Raw genomic sequence first — 19,761 nt, forward strand, 5'->3', positions numbered from 1 at the left:
CATCACAAGATGTACCAATGTTATGCATGGATGAATTGCGAGGACTAGCACAAGGCAATATAGCATTTTTAATAAAAGTAGTGCTAGTATCCACATGAGGCTCACTAGATGTTACCTTAGCAAGCATGGCCTCATGAGCTAACTTTAGCACATTATGGGATACTAGAAGATCATCATGAGAGCTTGTGAGATTTACATGATTTTCTTCCAACATCCCATAATTGCTAGATAGCAACTCAAGTTGAGCCCTTAGCTCAACATTCACCTTCAATATGGATGCTTCACAAGAGATAGAGTTAGTAGCACAAGCATCATCATTAGAAACAAGAGGAGAAGACAACTTGGCAAGCTCTTTTGAATATGAAGCTTTAAGTTGAGCATGAAACTCGGTGAGTTTGATGATCTCACTCTTAATGACCCTTGAGCCATTTTCGAGGTACTCAAAGTCCTCAAGGAGTTTAGCATTCGCAACTTCAAGCTCCTCATTTCTAGTTTCAAAATCATTGACCACCTCAAGAGCTCTATCACAAGATTCCCTCACTCTAGATAATTCTAGAGCAAAAGTCTCCTCAAGAGATTCCTTGGTGGTTTGTTCAAGTTCAAGAGCTTGAGAGAGGTCCGCAATCTCATTAGTGTAATCACGCTCATGACCTTCCATTTTATCAATGGTGACCTCATGCTCCTCAAGACGAGATTCCAACTCATCAATATACTTCTTGCCCTTAATGGCAATGGTCATGATTTCCATGAAGTTGGAACGAGCAATTTTATTTTTATGAAGAGCTTTAAAAACCATTTCGCCATTAATTTTTAAGGAGGCAACATTATCATTCTCTTCATCATTACCCTCATCATCATTAGTATCAACATCATCATCAAGAGACATATTAGGTTTCAATGTAGGAGATACCTTTGAAGCCTTAGCTATAAGGCAAAAAGCAATAGATGATGATGTAGGATCCCTTGAAGCACCATTTAAAAACACATCTTGTTCCATGGAGTGTTGGGTTTCCTCTACATTGTTAGCGCCACAACTCGAGGAAATACAAGCATTTTTATCATGGCAACAAGATATAGCAAGCATATCATCATGAGATTTAGTCAAACAATTTCTACAAGATATGCACGAACTATCAACACAAGCATGTGAAACATGTATGGTGCTCGAGGTGTTAAAGTCTAAAGAAGATGCATTGCAATAAGATAGTGATGAAGTATCATCCACAATAAGCATACTATCATCATTGCAATGACCAACACTACTCACCATTTCATTACCTTGTGGCAAGCCACATGTAGGTGAAGTAGAAGAAGTTGAGAACTCAACACGGCCGGAGGTGGAGGGAAAACACTCATCCCCACAAAACTTGGACACGCCATATTTATCTTGAAGCTTTGTCCACAACTCATGAGCATCCCGAAATGGCATGAGTTGAAATATAACTACATTGCTCAAAGCATCGAAAAGCACATCAAAAGCTTGAGCATTGAGATAAGAGTTTTTCTCATCCTCTAAAGATAATCTTTGGGGATCCTTTGGAGGAGAAAAACCCATATCTACAATTCGCTCTAAATTTGGGTCCATGACCCTAAAGAGATTAAGCATGCGAATTACCCAAACATCAAAATTTGTGCCATCAAAACTAAGAGTGTCAGAGAAACCTAATCCCCTAGTCGACATCTTTACTCTCTAGGCGGTAAGGCCTAATAAAGAGAGACGAGGATTTGATACCAATTGAAAGATCGTGGATGTCACCTAGAGGGGGGGTGAATAGGCGCTTTAAAATAATTACGGTTTAGGCTTGAACAAATGCGGAATAAACCTAGCGGTTAATTTGCCAAGCACAAAACCTAAAACAACTAGGCTCACCTATGTGCACCAACAACTTATGCTAAGCAAGATAAACTACTAGGAGATAGCAAGAAATATGACAAGAAACAATATGGCTATCACAAAGTAAAGTGCATAAGTAAAGAGCTTGGGTAAGAGATAACCGAGGCATGTGGAGACGACGATGTATCGCGAAGTTCACACCCTTGCAGATGCTAATCTCCGTTTGGAGCGGTGTGGAGGCACAATGCTCCCCAAGAAGCCACTAGGGCCACCATAATCTCCTCACGCCCTTGCACAATGCAAGATGTCGTGATTCCACTAAGGGACCCTTGAGGGCGGTCACCGAACCCGTACAAATGGCAACCCTTGGGGGCGGTCACTGAACCCGTACACTTTGGCAACCCTTGGGGGCGGTCACCGGTACCCGTCAAATTGCTCGGGGCGATCTCCACAACCTAATTGGAGACCCTGACGCTTGCGCGGAGCTTTACACCACAATGATTGAGCTTCGAACACCACCAACCGTCTAGGGCGCCCAAGCACCCAAGAGGAACAAGCTCAAGGGTACCAAGCACCCAAGAGTAATAAGCTTCTCAACTTGTAACTTCCATGTATCACGCGGAGAACTCAAACCGATGCACCAAATGCAATGGCAAGGGCAGACGGAGTGCCCAAGTCCTTCTCTCTCAAATCCCACCGAAGCAACCAATGCTAGGGAGGAAAATGAGAGGAAGAACAAGAAGGAGAACACCAAGAACTCCAAGATCTAGATCCAATGGGTTCCCCTCACAAAGAGGAGAAAGTGATTGGTGGAAATGTGGATCTAGATCTCCTCTCTCTTTTCCCTCAAAAACTAGCAAGAATCCATGGAGGGATTGAGAGTTAGCAAGCTCAAAGAAGGTCAACAATGGGGGCAAAAATGATCTCAAGAGATTGGGTTCATTGGGGAAGAAGACCCCCTTTTATAGGTGGGGAAAAGCCAACCATTATGCTCACAGCCCGCACAGAGCGGTACTACCGCTCCAAGGAGCGGTACTACCGCTAGGGCGGAAGTACCCCTTTGAAAAACAACAACGTGGAGGCAAAAGGCCAGTAGAACCGCCGGAGCGGTACTACAGCTCATCCTCACGGTACTACCGGTCGACCTCACGGTACTACCGCAAACGGTATATGTACTACTGCTTGCGAGCGGTACAAAAAAAATACTTCCGTGCCTACTTCCGCTAAGCAAAACACGAGATTTTGGTCTGGAGCGGTACTACTGCTTAAGAACCGCGGTAGTACTGCTCTGGAGCGGTACTACCGCTCAGGAGCCGCGGTAGTACTGCTCTGGAGCAGTAGTAAAAAATTACATCCGCTCTAGCCACGGTAGTACCGATGCAGCCTTTACAAAAACAGCCATAACTTCTGCAAACGGACTCCGAATTCAACAAAACCAAGTTTGTTGGAAAGCTAACGACATGGGCTAACACAATATTGATAGAAATATCAATAAGAAGCAAATGAGAAAAGGCCCATAAGAAAATGGTGAGAACCCTTCCTCGGATAAGACCGGTAAAACCTCCAACACCGAAAACATCATAGAAGACGCATGCGAACTCTGTTTTCGATGAACTCAAACTTGTCATCAAGATGACCATAAGCTCTAAGACTCACAAACAGAATCAAACAAGAACCAAGAAACATGATGCAAGGAAGCAATGGTTTGAGCTCTCTACTAATGATACGATCAAGCTACCAACTTGAGAGCCCCCCTTGATAGTACGGCAAGCGATCCTATAACCCTGTCTCCTAACTACCACCATGAGACCGGTAAAATAGAAAAAACCTATCAATGGTAAACCTTTGCCTTGCACATGGTCCACTTGAGCTAGATGATGACGATCTTGACTCCCTCAAGTTGGACCACCTTTCTTGATTGTGTTGGCTCGATGAAGACTAGATGATTGCTCCCTCATACTCCACTATGGGTGAGCCACTCTTCGGCACATCTTCACAAGTCCATTGACACCACAATGGATGGCAAGCTTCAAGCACTTGATCTCTTCGTGATGCTCCACTTGAACTTGCACACGACAATCTTGATGACGATCACCACTTGATGTCATCCTCTCCATGGGTTGACGGATATTTTCCTCTTGACGCAAGCCCATGAACACGTACCTAACCCCACATAGAACTCTCACATAGACCATGGGTTAGTACACAAAGCGCAATGGACAATGCTTACCATACCATGGGATCACTTGATCCCTTTCGGTACATCTTCTACACCTTGTGAGTTGATCAACTTGATTCACTCTTGACTTAGTCTTGATCAACCTTGAATCTTTCCAACTCTCTTCATTTGGATGATGTCTTGAAGGTAAACTTGAATGATCACACAATCTTCTTCTTCAAGACATGCTTGCAATAAGCTCAACACTCACATGACCAAACTTAGAATAATTCCTTAATAGCACCTTGCTCAACTCATAAACTCCTTGAAACCAACACATGGACTTCAAGAAATGCCTATGGACAAATCCTTCAAATATAACTCAAGGCAACCATTAGTCCATAGAGGTTGTCATTAATTACCAAAACCAAACATGGGGGCACCGCATGTTCTTTCACAACTCTTCCTCCATATTAAGGACGGACTATGTCCAGATCTCCGGCCTCGAAGATCCGGACACCTGCCTGCGAGGTGCTGCATCCTGCCCTCCGAACATAGAATTGGACGACGGGCCTAAAAATTAGTGGACATCCCGGAGCCTGATCTGCTAAGTTTGGAAGACCTTCAGACTCCGGATCCAAAAGTAGGGCAAGGTTCAGATTTAAATCCACCCACCCGAATACAAGCGCGCTCATGAGCATAAAATAGCAGTCTCAGGAAACGGTTCACCACTTCTGGGCCAGATTCCTTCTTGTCAAAAACAAGATTAAAGATTGCCACGACAAGGAAGCGATCTCAGTGTTCCGCACCAATTGCAGGGATGAAGGAATCCTTAACACCATCAACCTCCATTGCATCTTACACTTCGCTGACTTGGAAACTATCGTACAAAAGTACAGTGCAATGGAAAGCACCTGGAAAACTCAAGCAGCTCGTTGGGAATCATCGGTCCCCACTCAAACCCTCATTCAGGCGAAAAGGGCGCACCCTTGCAACATGCCCGATTTAATAGAAAAGAAATACAAGTCCAGTATGGGGCGCGGAACCGTTCTGGAAGGATGGCTCGATGGGCCATGCAAAATGCATGCAACACCGGATAACATACCAACACATAGCCTTAGAGGATGTTGGATACTCCGGCAAGTGGCCAAGAGCAGCGAGGATATCCTCACCAAGAATAACCCAGAACAACAGCCCTAGAGGACAACGACCCCAAAGTACTGACGGTCTTCGAGACATTCGCCTCAAAAAATAGGCACAAAAGAGCACTACGCAGACTCGCCGAAGTCTATCAAATAGCAGCAATAAACCCTTGGAACGACACGGCTATAACTTTTAATGTCGGTGACGAAACAAAATACAGGACAGTCCGGGCACCAACCGCCTTGGTCCTTAGTCCAATTGTGGACGGCTTTCGGCTCACCAAGGTCCTCATGGACGGCGGCAGCGGACTAAACCTCATCTACGAAGATACACTCCACAAAATGGAAATAGACAGGAGCCGCATTGAGCAAAGCAGCACGACCTTTCGAGGAATTATCCCCAGTCGGGAGGCGCGGTGTGCGGGAAAAATAACACTTGACGTGGCATTCAGCACGCCGTAGAATTATCGGTACGAAGAAATAACCTTCCAAGTGGCCCCTTTCAACAGCAGATATCATGCCCTCTTAAGGTGAGATGCATTTACACGCTTCCAAGAGGTACCCCATTATGGATACATGAAGCTTAAGATGCCTGGGCCCAACGGTATAAGCACTCTAGCTAGTGACATAGCACTTCACGCCGAGAACAAAACCGCATCCTTGGCCCTCGAGGCATTATTTGAGCCCTCGCGGCTGAAGAATTAACCGTGCTATGCTCCACGGTGGATAGGGATGATGTGGTCCTAGACAAACGACCCAAATCTACCTCCTTCAAACCAGCAGAAGAAATAGTCAAATTCCAAGTCCATCTAACGGACCCCAAGAAGACAACATCCATCCGAGCACAACTAGACCCAACGGTTGACACCGCGCTACGAGAGTTCCTGCGCGAGAATTGGGATATATTCACCATGCGCCCTTCTAATATGCCAGGAATCCCACGCGAGTTGGCCGAACACAGTCTCAATATATTAAAGGGATATAAACCGGTCAAGCAAACACCGCAGTGCTTTTCCGAACCCAAACATCAAGCTATGGGAGAGGAGCTAGCCAAGCTAATTGAGGCCGAATTCATCAGAGAAATAATACATCCGGACTGGCTGGCAAACCTGGTGATGGTACCAAAGAAGGACAAATCATGGCGGTTGTGCGTCGATTTTAAAGACCTCAATAAGGCTTGCCCTAAGGATCCCTTCCCCCTCCCCCGCATTGATCAAATCATTGATGCTACCACAGGACACGACTCATTGTGTTTCCTCGATGCATATTCCGGATACCATCAAATCAAAATGAAGGAGTCCGATCAAGCCGCATCAGCATTCATTACCCCATATGGGCCATTCTGCTTCAACACCATGCCCTTCGGGCTCAAGAACGCCGGCACCACATACCAATGCATGATTCAAACATGCCTGGAGAAACAGATCGGCAAGACAGTTGAAGCTTATGTGGATGACATCGTCATAAAAACTAGGCACGTCGAAACATTGATGGACGATTTACGTCTCACATTCGATAACCTCCGCGCATATGACATTAAGCTCAATCCTGAAAAGTGTGTTTTTGGCATCCCCGCCGGAAAACTGCTGGGCTTCATCGTTTCCAACAGAGGAATTGAAGCAAATCCAGCCAAAATCCAAGCTCTGTCACAATTGGCTACGCCAACAGACCTTAAACAAGTCCAAAAGCTTGCGGGTTGCGTGGCAGCTCTAAGCCGCTTTATCTCCAGATTGGGAGAAAAGGCACTGCCACTCTATCGCCTTCTACGGTGAACCGATCACTTTGAGTGGACGGATGCGGCAACAGCCGGACTAGAGGAAACAAAAACCCTTCTTGCGAGCAACCCAATCCTGGCCGCGCCAAACACCGATGAACCGATGTTGTTATACATATCGGCAACACATCAGGTGGTGAGCGCCATGCTCGTCGTCGAACGAGAACAGGACGGACACAAATTCCCGCTTCAGAAGCCACTATACCACGTATCCACTGTCCTTACACCATGCAAATCCCGGTACCCCCATTATCAAAAGATAGCATACGCGGTCTTCATGGCATCCCGAAAGCTCCATCACTACTTCTAGGAGTGTTCGATCACAGTGGCTTCCGAAGTACCACTCAACGACATCATAAACAACCGCGATGGCATGGACCGGATTGCCAAATGGGCCATTGAGCTCCTTCCATTTGATATTACATACAAACCACATCGAGCTATTAAATCCCAAGTACTGGCTGACTTCATCGCCGAATGGACAGAGACCGAACTCCCTAAAGAGTACGGCGCATATTCTAATTGGGTTATGTATTTCGATGGCTCCAAAATGCCGGCAGGGCTAGGGGCGGGCGTCGTCTTAACGTTACCAACTGGAGACATCTTTCAGTACATACTCCAAATACTATACACAGACTCCAACAATGCAGCCAAATACAAGGCCTTATTGCATGGTCTCCGGATGGCTGTCTCCATGGGCATACAACGCCTAGAAGTGTGTGGGGACTCAAACCTTGCAATATCTCAAATAAATGGAGACTTCGACGCCAAAGATCCAAAGATGGCAGCTTACCGTAATGTCGTCATAAAAATGTCGGCCCGATTCGAGGGGCTCGAGTTCCACCATGTGGGTCGAGAAAGTAATCAGGCGGCGGACGTCCTTGCTCGTATCGGCGCTAAGCGCGATCCCGTTCCACCTAATATCTTTCTGGAAAGGCTTTTTAAGCCATCCGTGGTGTGGCAGGGGGGAAACGGCAACACTAGTCCGGATCCAAACATAACCCCAGATTCCGAAAACACCAACATCATCGGAGGCTCAGCCACCGAAATAACACCGTCGACGCATCTCATCATGGCAGTCATTGCCCCATGGACCGAACCCTTTCTGGCGTTCGAAGGCCTACAAAGTTCATGACGGAGAGCTCTATAAGAAAAGCGCTACCGGAGTTCTTCAAAGATGTATCTCCGAGAAAAAGGGGTGGCAGCTCTTGGCCAAGATTCACGCCAGACTCGGCGGTCACCACGCCGTAGCTCGGGCCCTTGTTAGCAAGGCCTTCCATACAGGGTTTTATTGGCCGATGGCCCGAGCATATGCACAGGACCTTGTCCAGCGTTGCGTTGGATGCCAACTCTTCGCCAACCAAAGCCATATGCCCCCCACTACCTTACAAACAATCCCCATCACTTGGCCTTTTGCGGTCTGGGGACTCGATATGGTCGGACCCCTTAAAGGAGGAAGCCATAAGAGAAAGTATCTGCTGGTCATGGTGGATAAATTCACTAAGTGGATAGAGGCCAAACCAGTCAAAACGGCCGAGGCAGGGCCGGTAATAGATTTCATATCCGGCATGGTACACCGTTATGGTGTCCCACACAGCATAATCACCGATAATGGCTCTAATTTCACAACCGATGAAGTGAAAACCCGGTGCGCTAATCTGGGCATTAAGCTCGATTACGCCTCTGTCTATCACCCGCAGACAAACGGTCAAGTCGAACAGGCTAATGGTCTTAGTATGAGCGGCATCAAACCTAGACTAGTGCGGTCTTTGAAAGAATCAGACAAGCACTGGGTGGAGGAACTTGACTCCGTACTCTGGGGGCTGCAGACCACACCCAACCGCACTACTGGATATACACCTTTCTTCATGGTGTACGGTGCAGAAGTAGTGTTACCCTACGATAGTATTGATGACTCACCTCGAGTGCGCATGTACAAAGAGAGAGAAGCTGAGCTTGATCGGCAGGACAGCTTAGATGCCCTGGAGGAGGAGCGCGGCGTCACAAAAGCCTGTTCCGCATTTTATCAACAGCAAGCTCGCATGTATCAAAGCAGAGAAGTACTGGCCAAGACTTATAACGTTGGTGAACTCGTTCTACGCCTACTGGAGAAGAAAAAGGACAAACTCAAGCCCAAGTGGGAGGGTCCCTTCATCATTGACGAAGTCCTCACCGGAGGAGCGTACCTCCTGCGTGATGCGTCAGACAATCACCTGGAGCCGAATCCCTGGACTGCAGCCAGACTCCGACGATTTTATGCCTAGTGTCGAACTATGTGTTCGTCTCCTTCCTCCTGTTATTAACGTTATTTTTTCTCTCTCTTTTCGTTTTTTATCTTTTTTTGTTTTTGCTCTTTAGCCCTACGACTTTAATACGGCTAGACCGTCCTCCCCTGATGCGTACATCTCCACATATGTACATTCATTATACCTAGGGGCTTCTTGTACAGAAGCTTGCTATTATCCTTTGAGCATCAAGCTCACCACATATGCGTTTTCCCATATGTACCTTTTCTTCGCCATTATATGCATCGATATGACTTAAGTTTTGGCCAAGCTGGGTTGCATGGCTCCTGTGCTTATGCCCTACGTTCCCATTAGTTCGGCTAGGGCATAAAGGGAGCACCTCTGTGATTGTTACTGTCGGGTCATCCGGATCTGTACCTCAAACTAGGTGAAGCCGAAAGCTAGCGTTCTTAAGGGAATATTCGGTCGGCGAATTAAAGATGTTTCCGCATTCACTCCATTGTGAAACACCAGAAGTTACTTACTCTGCGATTTTTTCAATCACAGTTCGGACATGCACATTAAACGCATGCACACCCAGCGAAAGAAACCCTTAATGGAAGTATTCTCTCTGAAAGATGTTTCTTACATAATGTCATATAACATAACTAGCTGGATACACATTGTCTGTTCAAGCAACTATGACCCCTACGCCTGGTTCCCATGCATGCATCGGTATATTCTACCGTTAGGGTATTCGGAAACACTCCGCACCTTCGGGTCCAGAGGTCGAAACGAAAAGGTCGGCCATGACAATTGTTTTTATTATCCAGCTAGAAGGAAAGTACATAGTCACTTAGGACTCAAAAACTTCCTCCTCTATACCGTCCAACAGGTGGTCTAATTTACAACCCTGTTGGGAGTATCTAGCAGCCACCTCTACTTGGCCATATACTAAACTAACGGGAATTTCTTCATCATTTGACCCTAGTGGTCCGACCCGGGCCATGTGATTCGGATCCAGCTTAGTATATCGTGTTTTTACCATGGCCCAGGCTTCTCGCGTACCCTCTCGGCAGGCCGATATCTTCCACAGTCGGATACGCCGCCGCTCTCCCTTGAATAGCCCTACAAGCTTCTCCATACTCCCTAGAGGGGAGTCGGATGGCCATAAGGCCTTAGCTACACTCTGCATTGCCTGCCGAGCATACTCGTGCAACTGCGACAGCCCTTGCAGAAGATCACTTGATGATCCGGACACCTCCTCTTCGGGACGGCCTGTTAATATACCTACAATCACAGCTATATTAGCTACTTTTACCTCCAAACTATTCTACGGTAAATATGGCCACATACTGAATATGCCGCCTTGCAGTTTTTTGTTCTCCTTCACGGAGTCTGCCAGCTGGGCCCGCACAACCTTAAGCTCTTCTCCTAGCTGGGTGTTTGCATCTTGGAGTTTGTTTTTCTCCTGTCTGACACGGGTCAAAACCCGCTCGCGTGCAGCCTGCAGTCTTTTTGACTCTTTTTCCTCCAATTTTTCTGATGATCCTATTATGAGATAAAGTCGCAGTGTTAACACGGTCTCTATGCAATAATTGTTTCTCGATGGAGGGAAATATCACCGGAGGATGCCGCTTTGGATTTTTCCAGTTCGGCAGTCACTGCGTTCAACTGCGTCCGACACTTTTCTAGCTCTAGTGCTAGCACGTCGTTCTTCTTCGTCAAAACCTGGTCATGCAGCGATCCTCAAATCAGTTGTCCCAACTACTTTAAGTCTCATGGGCTACTAGCATATGGTTATCATAGTCAGATGAAGTAAACTTACCTGCACATCTTTTAAATGTTGCTTTGTGGCCTTGTTAAGCTCATCTCGAGCAGCTCGGATATATGCATTAGCCGAGATGAAGGTGTTAAATGCCTCTTCTGTAAAGCCAGGGTCTTGTAAAACGGCCTTGCGGCGCCGATGATTCATGGAGCTCTCCACTTCCTAGTTGGTGCGGATACATCATATGAATCCTCGGTTGGAGGACAGTCCGGCGTCACCCCCGCATCAGCCCCCGTCTTCACGGTAGGATCTGGATCCTGGTTGCGGGAAGTATGGTCGGCCGGACCCCCGGATATAGTCCGGCACACCTTTTTCCTGATACAGGATAAATGGAAAGGTCATAGTTGGATGTGACTGCCAAGGTGCATATTTGCAAATTCATACCTCTTTGAAGAAGGCTTGGCCGTATCTTCGTTTGCCTTCCTCTTTGAAGGCTTGCCTGGTGTGGGGGACGTTCTCTTCGGAGATGCCCCCGGGGCAGCATGGCACGCCGAGCGCCTCCCCTTTTGAGCACAGGACAGTTCGGTGGGTAAGGAGGAATGAGAAAACTCTCTTGGACAAGGTATCTACGGATTACTTACATGTGAAGCAGGAAGGAGGCCGGGGTAATCGGCGATGATGGGTACATATGTACCGTCATAGCTCATCTGATAGAATATTCCATCCTCGAGCTCCACAAATATGTCCGGATCTTCCTCATATCCGGGGTCAAGATCTCAGTTACGATTCTCCGGCTATGGGGCAGGGTTATGGATCCCCTCGACAGCCTTTCGCCATTCATGTTATAAGCAGATAATATACTGCCTATCAAGAATGATTCAGGGACAGGAGTAAAATAGTGGAGCTGAAGCTTACCCAGCTGGGAGGATTATACATGGGAAATCTGTCTCGATGTTGGAGACGGGTGAACTCCTCTTTCTCCCCTTTATACAGCTCGGCCAGTATTTTGGCCAGGGCGGCGGGGGTCTTCGGGCCCTTCCAACCATAGCATGAGGCATCGTCTTCCCCGTTGTAATGCCACATGGACAGCCCTCTGTATTGGAGTGGCTGGACCCCCCGCGCTATAGAGGTCGCCATTACCTCGACTATTGACAATCCGGACTGGGCAAGTATCTTAATATTGCCCAGCAGTAGGCCGATCTCCGCACTATCCTCTTCCTCGAGGCTCCGAGGACGCCAGTTATGGCGTTTCTTCAGTGGAGCACTTGAAAACTCGGGGAGGCCCATACGGACGGGGTCGGTTAGAGCGACGTCGTCGATGTAGAACCATTCGGAAGGCCACTCTTCGGAAGCTTTCTTCGGCATGCCGGATAGGTATCCGGTCCGGACGATGCGCCACACTTCGGCGCCTCCCACTTCAAAAATTGACCCGCCTTGATAACGAGGGACGAGGCAGAACAGTCTTCTCCATAAATAGAAGTGGGCCTCATAGCCCAGGAATAGCTAGCATAGAGAGACGTAACCCGCAATATGAAGGATAGAGGCGGGAGTGAGACTGTGCAGTTGGAGGCCATAATACTCCAGCAGACCTCGGAGGAAGGGATGGATTGGAAATCTGACTCCTCTTAATAAGAAGGGGACGAAGCACACTCATTCTCTCGTGGACGGATTGGGGAAATCCTCCGCCTAAGTTTTGCCATTGAAGGAGACCGATCCTGCTCGAACAGGGACCAAGTGCACGGGGGGAAGAAAGCCATGTGTTTGCAACTTCGTCAGTTGACTATGGGGTATGGAACATCTCTCCCAATCACCCTTTTTGGAGCCGTGGGGACGAGAGGAAGATCTGGGAGCGCTAGCCATGTTGGGATGGTTCTTCTTAGCAAGCTCTGAGGATTTTTCACGGGGTGTAGAATGGATCTGAGATCTCTTCTCTTTAAATAGGCGCCTTTGTGGTACGGTCGGGGTGGTATATGCAAAAATACCCTGACCTCTCGCATTCGCTCGATACATGGAAACTGAAGTTGTTGATGCACAAAAGCCGAGGAATACAACATTAAATGGAAAGCCGAACACACTACTCGGAAGTCATCAGTGGGGAACCCGCCTTGCAATGCCGAAGATAATCTATGTGCCGAACACCTCATCATTGAACACTAGTTCGGGGGCTACTGAGGGAGTCCTGGACTAAGGGGTCCTCGGGCGTCCGGCCTATTAGCCATGGGTCGGACTGATGGGCTGTGAAGATACGAAGACCGAAGACTGCTCCCGTGTCCAGATGGGACTCTCCTTGGCGTGGAAGGCAAGCTTGGCGACCGAATATGTAGATTCCTTTCTTTGTAACCGACCTTATGTAACCCTAGATCCTCCCGGTGTCTATATAAACCGGAGGACTTAGTCCGGAGGGAGAGATTCATTATCATAGCCATACCAGCTAGACCTCTAGGGTTTAGCCCTTACGATCTCGAGGTAGATCAACTCTTGTAATACTCATATTCATCAATATCAATCAAGCAGGACATAGGGTATTACCTCCATAGAGAGGGCCCGAACCTGGGTAAACATCGTGTCCCCTGTCTCCTGTTACCATCGACCTAAGACGCACAGTTTGGGACCCCCTACCCGAGGTCCGCCGGTTTTGACACCGACACCCATCTCCTCTCTATCCTTTGTATATGCACCTTGCGCTGATTCTTGTTCTCCTTGCCATGTTTGGCCTCATCAGGAGTACAATATTCTTCATAGATGTCCTCAGGGATCTCAAACGTTGTTTTGACTTCCAGTCTCTTGCCTCCCTTTTGAGGTTTCTTGCCATCTGCCATATTCTTCAGCTGAGGATTTTGAACAATTGAGTACTCTAAAGAAGAAGTGTGCAATTTTTCTTCAAGGAACGCTGCAAATGAGTTAAGTTGATGAGAACCTAGTGATTCAGAAGCGGTCATGAGTACCTGTGAATAGAGTATAGGTGCAAAGAATTTGGAGAGGTCATATGCATTCTCAGAAGTTTTTGCAAAAAGAACAAGTTTGAGGAATTTGACTAGTGGCGTCTTGAGGAATTTCACCAATCGCCTTTTGACTTAGGTTCTAGAGTTGTATAGATTGAAAATCCACACAATTTAGGAATCTTGAAGAAAAATGTTGCTTCAGAGAAATAGATCAAGAACAGATGCTTGTGTGAGGTGTTTAAAGTGTGGAAGTTGAAGAATAAACACCTTTTGAAGATTTGTGGAAATCATCAGAATCAACAAGGGCGGTAAAAGTAACTTTTAATTACACTTGACTAAGAACACGACAAACTGGGAATGTAGATTGGAAGTTCGTCAGTCCAGATCTTCCACGCCCTAACTTGGCAGAGGAAGACAACTACGGCGGCGACGGAGTGAAGAAATCCGTGGCTGACGTGAGTACGACGGCAACGAGGTCGAGGCAGTGAAGCTCTTCCTCACTGGTGACGATGGAAGTAGCGGCGGTGCTAGGTTAGGAAGCTCGAGCGAGGGGAAGTGAGGTCGAGCAAGGTAAATGCCGTCTGAGGAGGTGAGGGGTATATAGAGCCGAGGTGAAAAACCGCTCGCCCGAAGAAATTGGACGAACATGCCCCTGACTCTTCTCATCCTAGCGACATGTGTCACCCACGTACAGAGCGGTAGCGATCGTGTGAGATCATGGGTCAATAGATAATTCTTATCATGGGATGTGGAACGGTTTAGGCGGCAAAAAGCCAAAAATTTAGATAAGAAAATTTTAATGCCTCGTTCGCAAATTCTTCAGCTGACAAGGACACAGTGAAGATTTTGAACGGGTTTCAAATAGAACGCACATGAAGAATTTGTGAACAGATTGGGTTGAGTATAGCATAGAGGGGGAAGGGTCCGATCACATTCACTTAGCATAAAAGGCAACTTGAAGAATTAGCAATAAGTGAATGCTGTAGAGGACTAAAAACTCAAATATATATAGTCAATGAAGAATACAATCGGAAAGAGTGAAGACAATGCAAAGTTGAAGAATTTGAACAACTGAGGAATTTCAAAACTAAAGAAATACTCAAATTGAAGATTTTCAACTTTTGTTGGGGGGCGTGACCCACCGTATAAGAATGATGATTTCTTCACACTTCGTGTGTTGCACATCTAAGTCATCAATTTTGCATAAGTGTTAGGATGTGTGTCCTTTTCAAAGGACATTCGAAGATTCTAAGATATTTAGCTCACACCGCAACTTGCTAAATCTCTTCTCATCCAAGGGCTTTGTGAAGATATCGGCTAGCTATTCTTTAGTCTTCACGTGCTCGATGTAGATATTGCCCTTCGACACATGATCATGAAGAAAATGATGATGAATCTGAATGTGCTTTGTCTTCGAGTGCGGAACTGGTTTATGAGCAATCTTGATGGCACTCTCATTGTCGCAGTAGAGAGGAACACTCTTCACATTGACGCCGTAGTCCTTGAGGGTTTCCTTCATCCATAGCAATTGAGCACAACATGAACCAGCAGCAATGTACTCAGCTTCAGCAGTAGAAAGTGATACGCAGTTCTGTTTCTTTGAAGACCAACATACAAAGGATCGTCCGAGGAAATGTCATGTGCCTCATGTTGACTTGTGGTCCACATGATCACCAGCATAGTCAGAGTCTGAATATCCAATGAGATCAAAAGTAGAGTCCTTAGGATACCATAATCCAAGTGTTGGAGTGTGAGCTAGATATCGAAGAATATGCTTCACAGCCTTATGGTGTGATTCCTTCGATGTAGCTTGAAAATGGGCACACATGCAAACACTAAGCATAATATCTGGCCTAGATGCACATAAATACAATAAAGAGCCAATCATGGAGCGGTATACCTTTTGATCGAAGTCAATACCATTTTCATCGATGCATAGATGGCCATTTGTGGGCATAGGGATTTTGACTCCTTTGCAATCTTGCATGCCGAATTTCCTCAATACATCCTTGAGGTATTTCTCCTGACATATGAAGATGTCGTTGCGCTGTTGACGTGTCTCAAGACCTAAGAAGAATTTAAATTCTCCCATCATAGACATTTGATATTCTTCACTCATCATATAGGCAAATTCATCACTGTAACGTTGGTCAGTACAGCCAAAAATGATATCATCAACATATATTTGGCACACGAATAGTTCATCATCATAAGTTTTGGTGAAAAGAGTTGGGTCAAGTGAACCAGGTTTGAAGCCATTCTTCATGAGGAATTCCTTCAAAGTATCATACCACGCCCGAGGGGCCTACTTGAGGCCATAGAGGGCCTTATTGAGTTTGAAGACTTTGTCAGGATGCTTTGGATCTTGAAAACCTGGGGGTTGAGCAACATATAATTCTTCCTCAAGCTTACCATTGAGGAATGCACTTTTCACATCCATTTGATATAAGATGATATTGTGATGGTTAGCATAAGCAAGTAATATGTGAATAGCCTCAATTCTAGCAACACGTGCAAAAGTTTCATCAAAGTCAATTCCTTCAACTTGTGTGTAGCCTTGAGCTATCAGCCGTGCCTTATTCCTCACCACAAGGCCATTTTCATCTTGCTTATTAAGGTAGATCCATTTGGTGTCGATGATATTGTGCTTGCGTGGGTCTAGTCGCTTGACAAGTTCCCATACATTGTTGAGCTCGAACTGATGTAATTCCTCTTGCATCGCTTGAATCCACTCAGGCTCCAGAAATGCTTCATCTACCTTAGTGGGCTCTGTGATAGAGATGAAAGCAAAGTGCTCACAAAAGCTAGACAAATGTGAAGCTTTTGAGTGTGTGAGAGGACCTGGTGCATTGATGTCGCTAATGATTTTCTCGATCTGCACTTCATTTGCGACGCGAGGATGTGCTGGTTGACGACGAGGAATTTGCTCAGCATTTTCTTCAGAACCATTTTCTTCAGGTGCACTGCTACCTCTTGAGCACTGCGTTGGTTTTCCCTTGAAAAGGAAAGGGTGATGCAGTAGAGCAGCGTAAGTATTTCCCTCAGTTTTTTAGAACCAAGGTATCAATCCAGTAGGAGACCACGCGCGAGTCACCTTGTACCTACACAAACAAATAAGAACCTCGCAACCTACGCGATAAAGGTGTTGTCAATCCCTTCACGGCCACTTGCAAGAGTGAGATCTTATAGAGATAATAATAATAAGATAAATATTTTTGGTATTTTTATGATATAGATTGAAAGTAAAGATTGCAAAATAAAATAGATTGGAAACTTGTATGATGGAAAATAGACCCGGGGGCCATAGGTTTCACTAGTGGCTTCTCTCAATATAGCATAAGTATTACGGTGGGTGAACAAATTACTGTCGAGCAATTGATAGAAAAGCGAATAATTATGAGAATATCTAGGCATGATCATGTATATAGGCATCATGTCTGCGACAAGTAGACCGACTCCTGTCTGCAGTAAACTAATCACACATCACCGGAGAGGCCATGGAGTTGATGTAGAGGCCCTCCGTGATCAATGCCCCCTCCGGCGGAGCTCCGGAAAAGGCCCCAAGATGGGATCCCTTGGGTACAAAAGGTTGCGGCAGTGGAATTAGGTTTTCGTGATGCTCCTGGATGTTTGCGGGGTATGTGGACTTATATAGGAGGAAGAAGTAGGTCGGTGGAGCAACGAGGGGCCCACAAGGGTGGAGGGCGCGCCCGGGGGGTAGGCGCGCCCCCTGCCTCGTGGCCTCCTCAATTGTTTCTTGACGCCCACTCCAAGTCTCCTGGATCACATTTGTTGAGAAAATCATGTTCCCGAAGGTTTCATACCGTTTGGACTTCATTTGATATTCCTTTTTTTTCGAAACACTGAAATAGGCAAAAAAAACAGCAATTTGGGTTGGGCCTCTGGTTAATAGGTTAGTCCCAAAAATGATATAAAAGTGTAAAATAAAGCCCATTAACATCCAAAATAGATAGTATAATAGCATGGAGTAATCAAAAATTATAGATACGTTCGAGACGTATCATGCACCAGCATGATGTTCTTCACGATCAGGAATGACTTCTTCACCAGATTCTTCAGTAGGAATGACATCCTCAGTAGCCTTGAACTTGATGGTTTCTTCAGGTGATTTTTCATCTAGCACAGGAGGTAGGTGCTCTCTTTGTGAGCCATTAGTTTCATCGAACTGCACATCTATAGTTTCAACAACCTTGTGGTGATAGGTGTTGAAGACTCTGTAGGTGTGCGAGTCCTTTCCATAACCAAGCATAAAACCTTCATGTGCTTTTGGTGCAAATTTAGAAATATGGTGAGGATCTCTAATCCAACATTTAGCACCGAAAACTTTGAAATAACTCACATTGGGCTTATTGTCAGTGAGGAGTTCATATGAGGTCTTTCTGAAGAATTTGTGAAGATATACCCTGTTGATTGTGTGGCACGTAGTATCAATTGCCTGAGGCCAGAAGCGAGGAGGCGTCTTGTATTCATCAAGCATAGTGCGAGCCATCTCAACAAGAGTCCGATTCTTGCGCTCCACGATGCCATTCTGCTGAGGAGTATAAGGAGCAGACAATTCATGAGTAATACCAAGTTCATCAAGATAGTCATCAAGACCAGTATTCTTGAACTCAGTTCCATTGTCACTTCTCATGTGCTTGATCTTCACACTAAAGTTGGTTTAAGCCCTCGAGGAAAATCGTTTGAAGACTTCCTGCACTTCAGTTTTATAAGTGATGATATGCACCCATGAGTAACGAGAATAGTCATCAACTATGACGAAGCCATATAAAGATGCATCATTAGTAAATGTAGCATAGTGAGTAGGGCCAAAGAGATCCATGTGAAGCAATTCAAATGGACGAGTGGTAGTCATGGTGGTCTTTGAGGGATGCTTGGCCTTGCTCATCTTTCAGCTTCACAAGCTCCGCATAGATGGTCCTTGAGGAATTTGACACCCTCAATGCCAATGACATGCTTCTTCTTCACCAGCGTGTGCAAATTCCTCATGACAGCATGACCAAGTCGTTGATGCCATAGCCAGCCTTCTGAAGCTTTTGCAAGTAAACACGTAGCAGGTTGCGGTCCTGTAGAGAAATCAACAATATACAAATCTCCTCTCCTAAAGCCTTCGAAGACTTTGGAATTGTCAGCTTCCATGATCACAACACAACGATACTTGCCAAAGACAACAACCATATCAAGATCACAAAGCATTGAGACAAACATGAGGTTGAACCCTAAGGACTCGACAAGCATGACTTTGTCCATGTGTCAATCTTTTGAGATTGCAACCTTACCTAGACCCAATACCTTGCTTTTGTCATTGTCAGCATAGGTGATATGCTTCAGATGCGATGGAGTTAAAGCAGTGTCCATCAATAAGTTCCTGTCACCAGTCATGTGATTTGTACATCCACTGTCGAGGACCCACTCAGTGGCTTTGGGTTGATCATCCTGCAAATGAATTAGTGCAACTTACAAACTCATATACTTGATCAGTGAAGAATATGACATCAATTTCATCAGATCAATTTCATCAAGGAATGGAACACATATAGCAATATGAGGACGTGACAAACGAAAATTCATTTCATCATGATTAGCTTGCATCCTTTCAAGCATATTCAGGTCTCCAGCAAATTCTTCGGATGTTTAAGTTCGTCTGGAGACCTGACCCTGCATAAGAGATTAGTTCTTTTTCTTCACCACCCACATCTAGAGGGGTGGCAAAGAGTTCATCATTCTGCGAGCTCCATAAGAGAAAGGTGGCATTGAAGCCAATCCACTTCGTTTCACATGAGAGGGGTTAGAGTAAGCATATGAATAAGTAGAGAAATTCTTCAAGGACTTATGAACATAATGATTTGAAGAATACTGCATTTATTCATAGCCCTTGGTCTTTCCCTGCGAAATAG

The sequence above is a fragment of the Triticum urartu genome, chromosome 2A, assembly GCF_056163025.1.
Source record: "Triticum urartu cultivar PI428250 chromosome 2A, HENAU_Tu73, whole genome shotgun sequence".
Taxonomy (NCBI): Eukaryota; Viridiplantae; Streptophyta; class Magnoliopsida; order Poales; family Poaceae; genus Triticum; species Triticum urartu.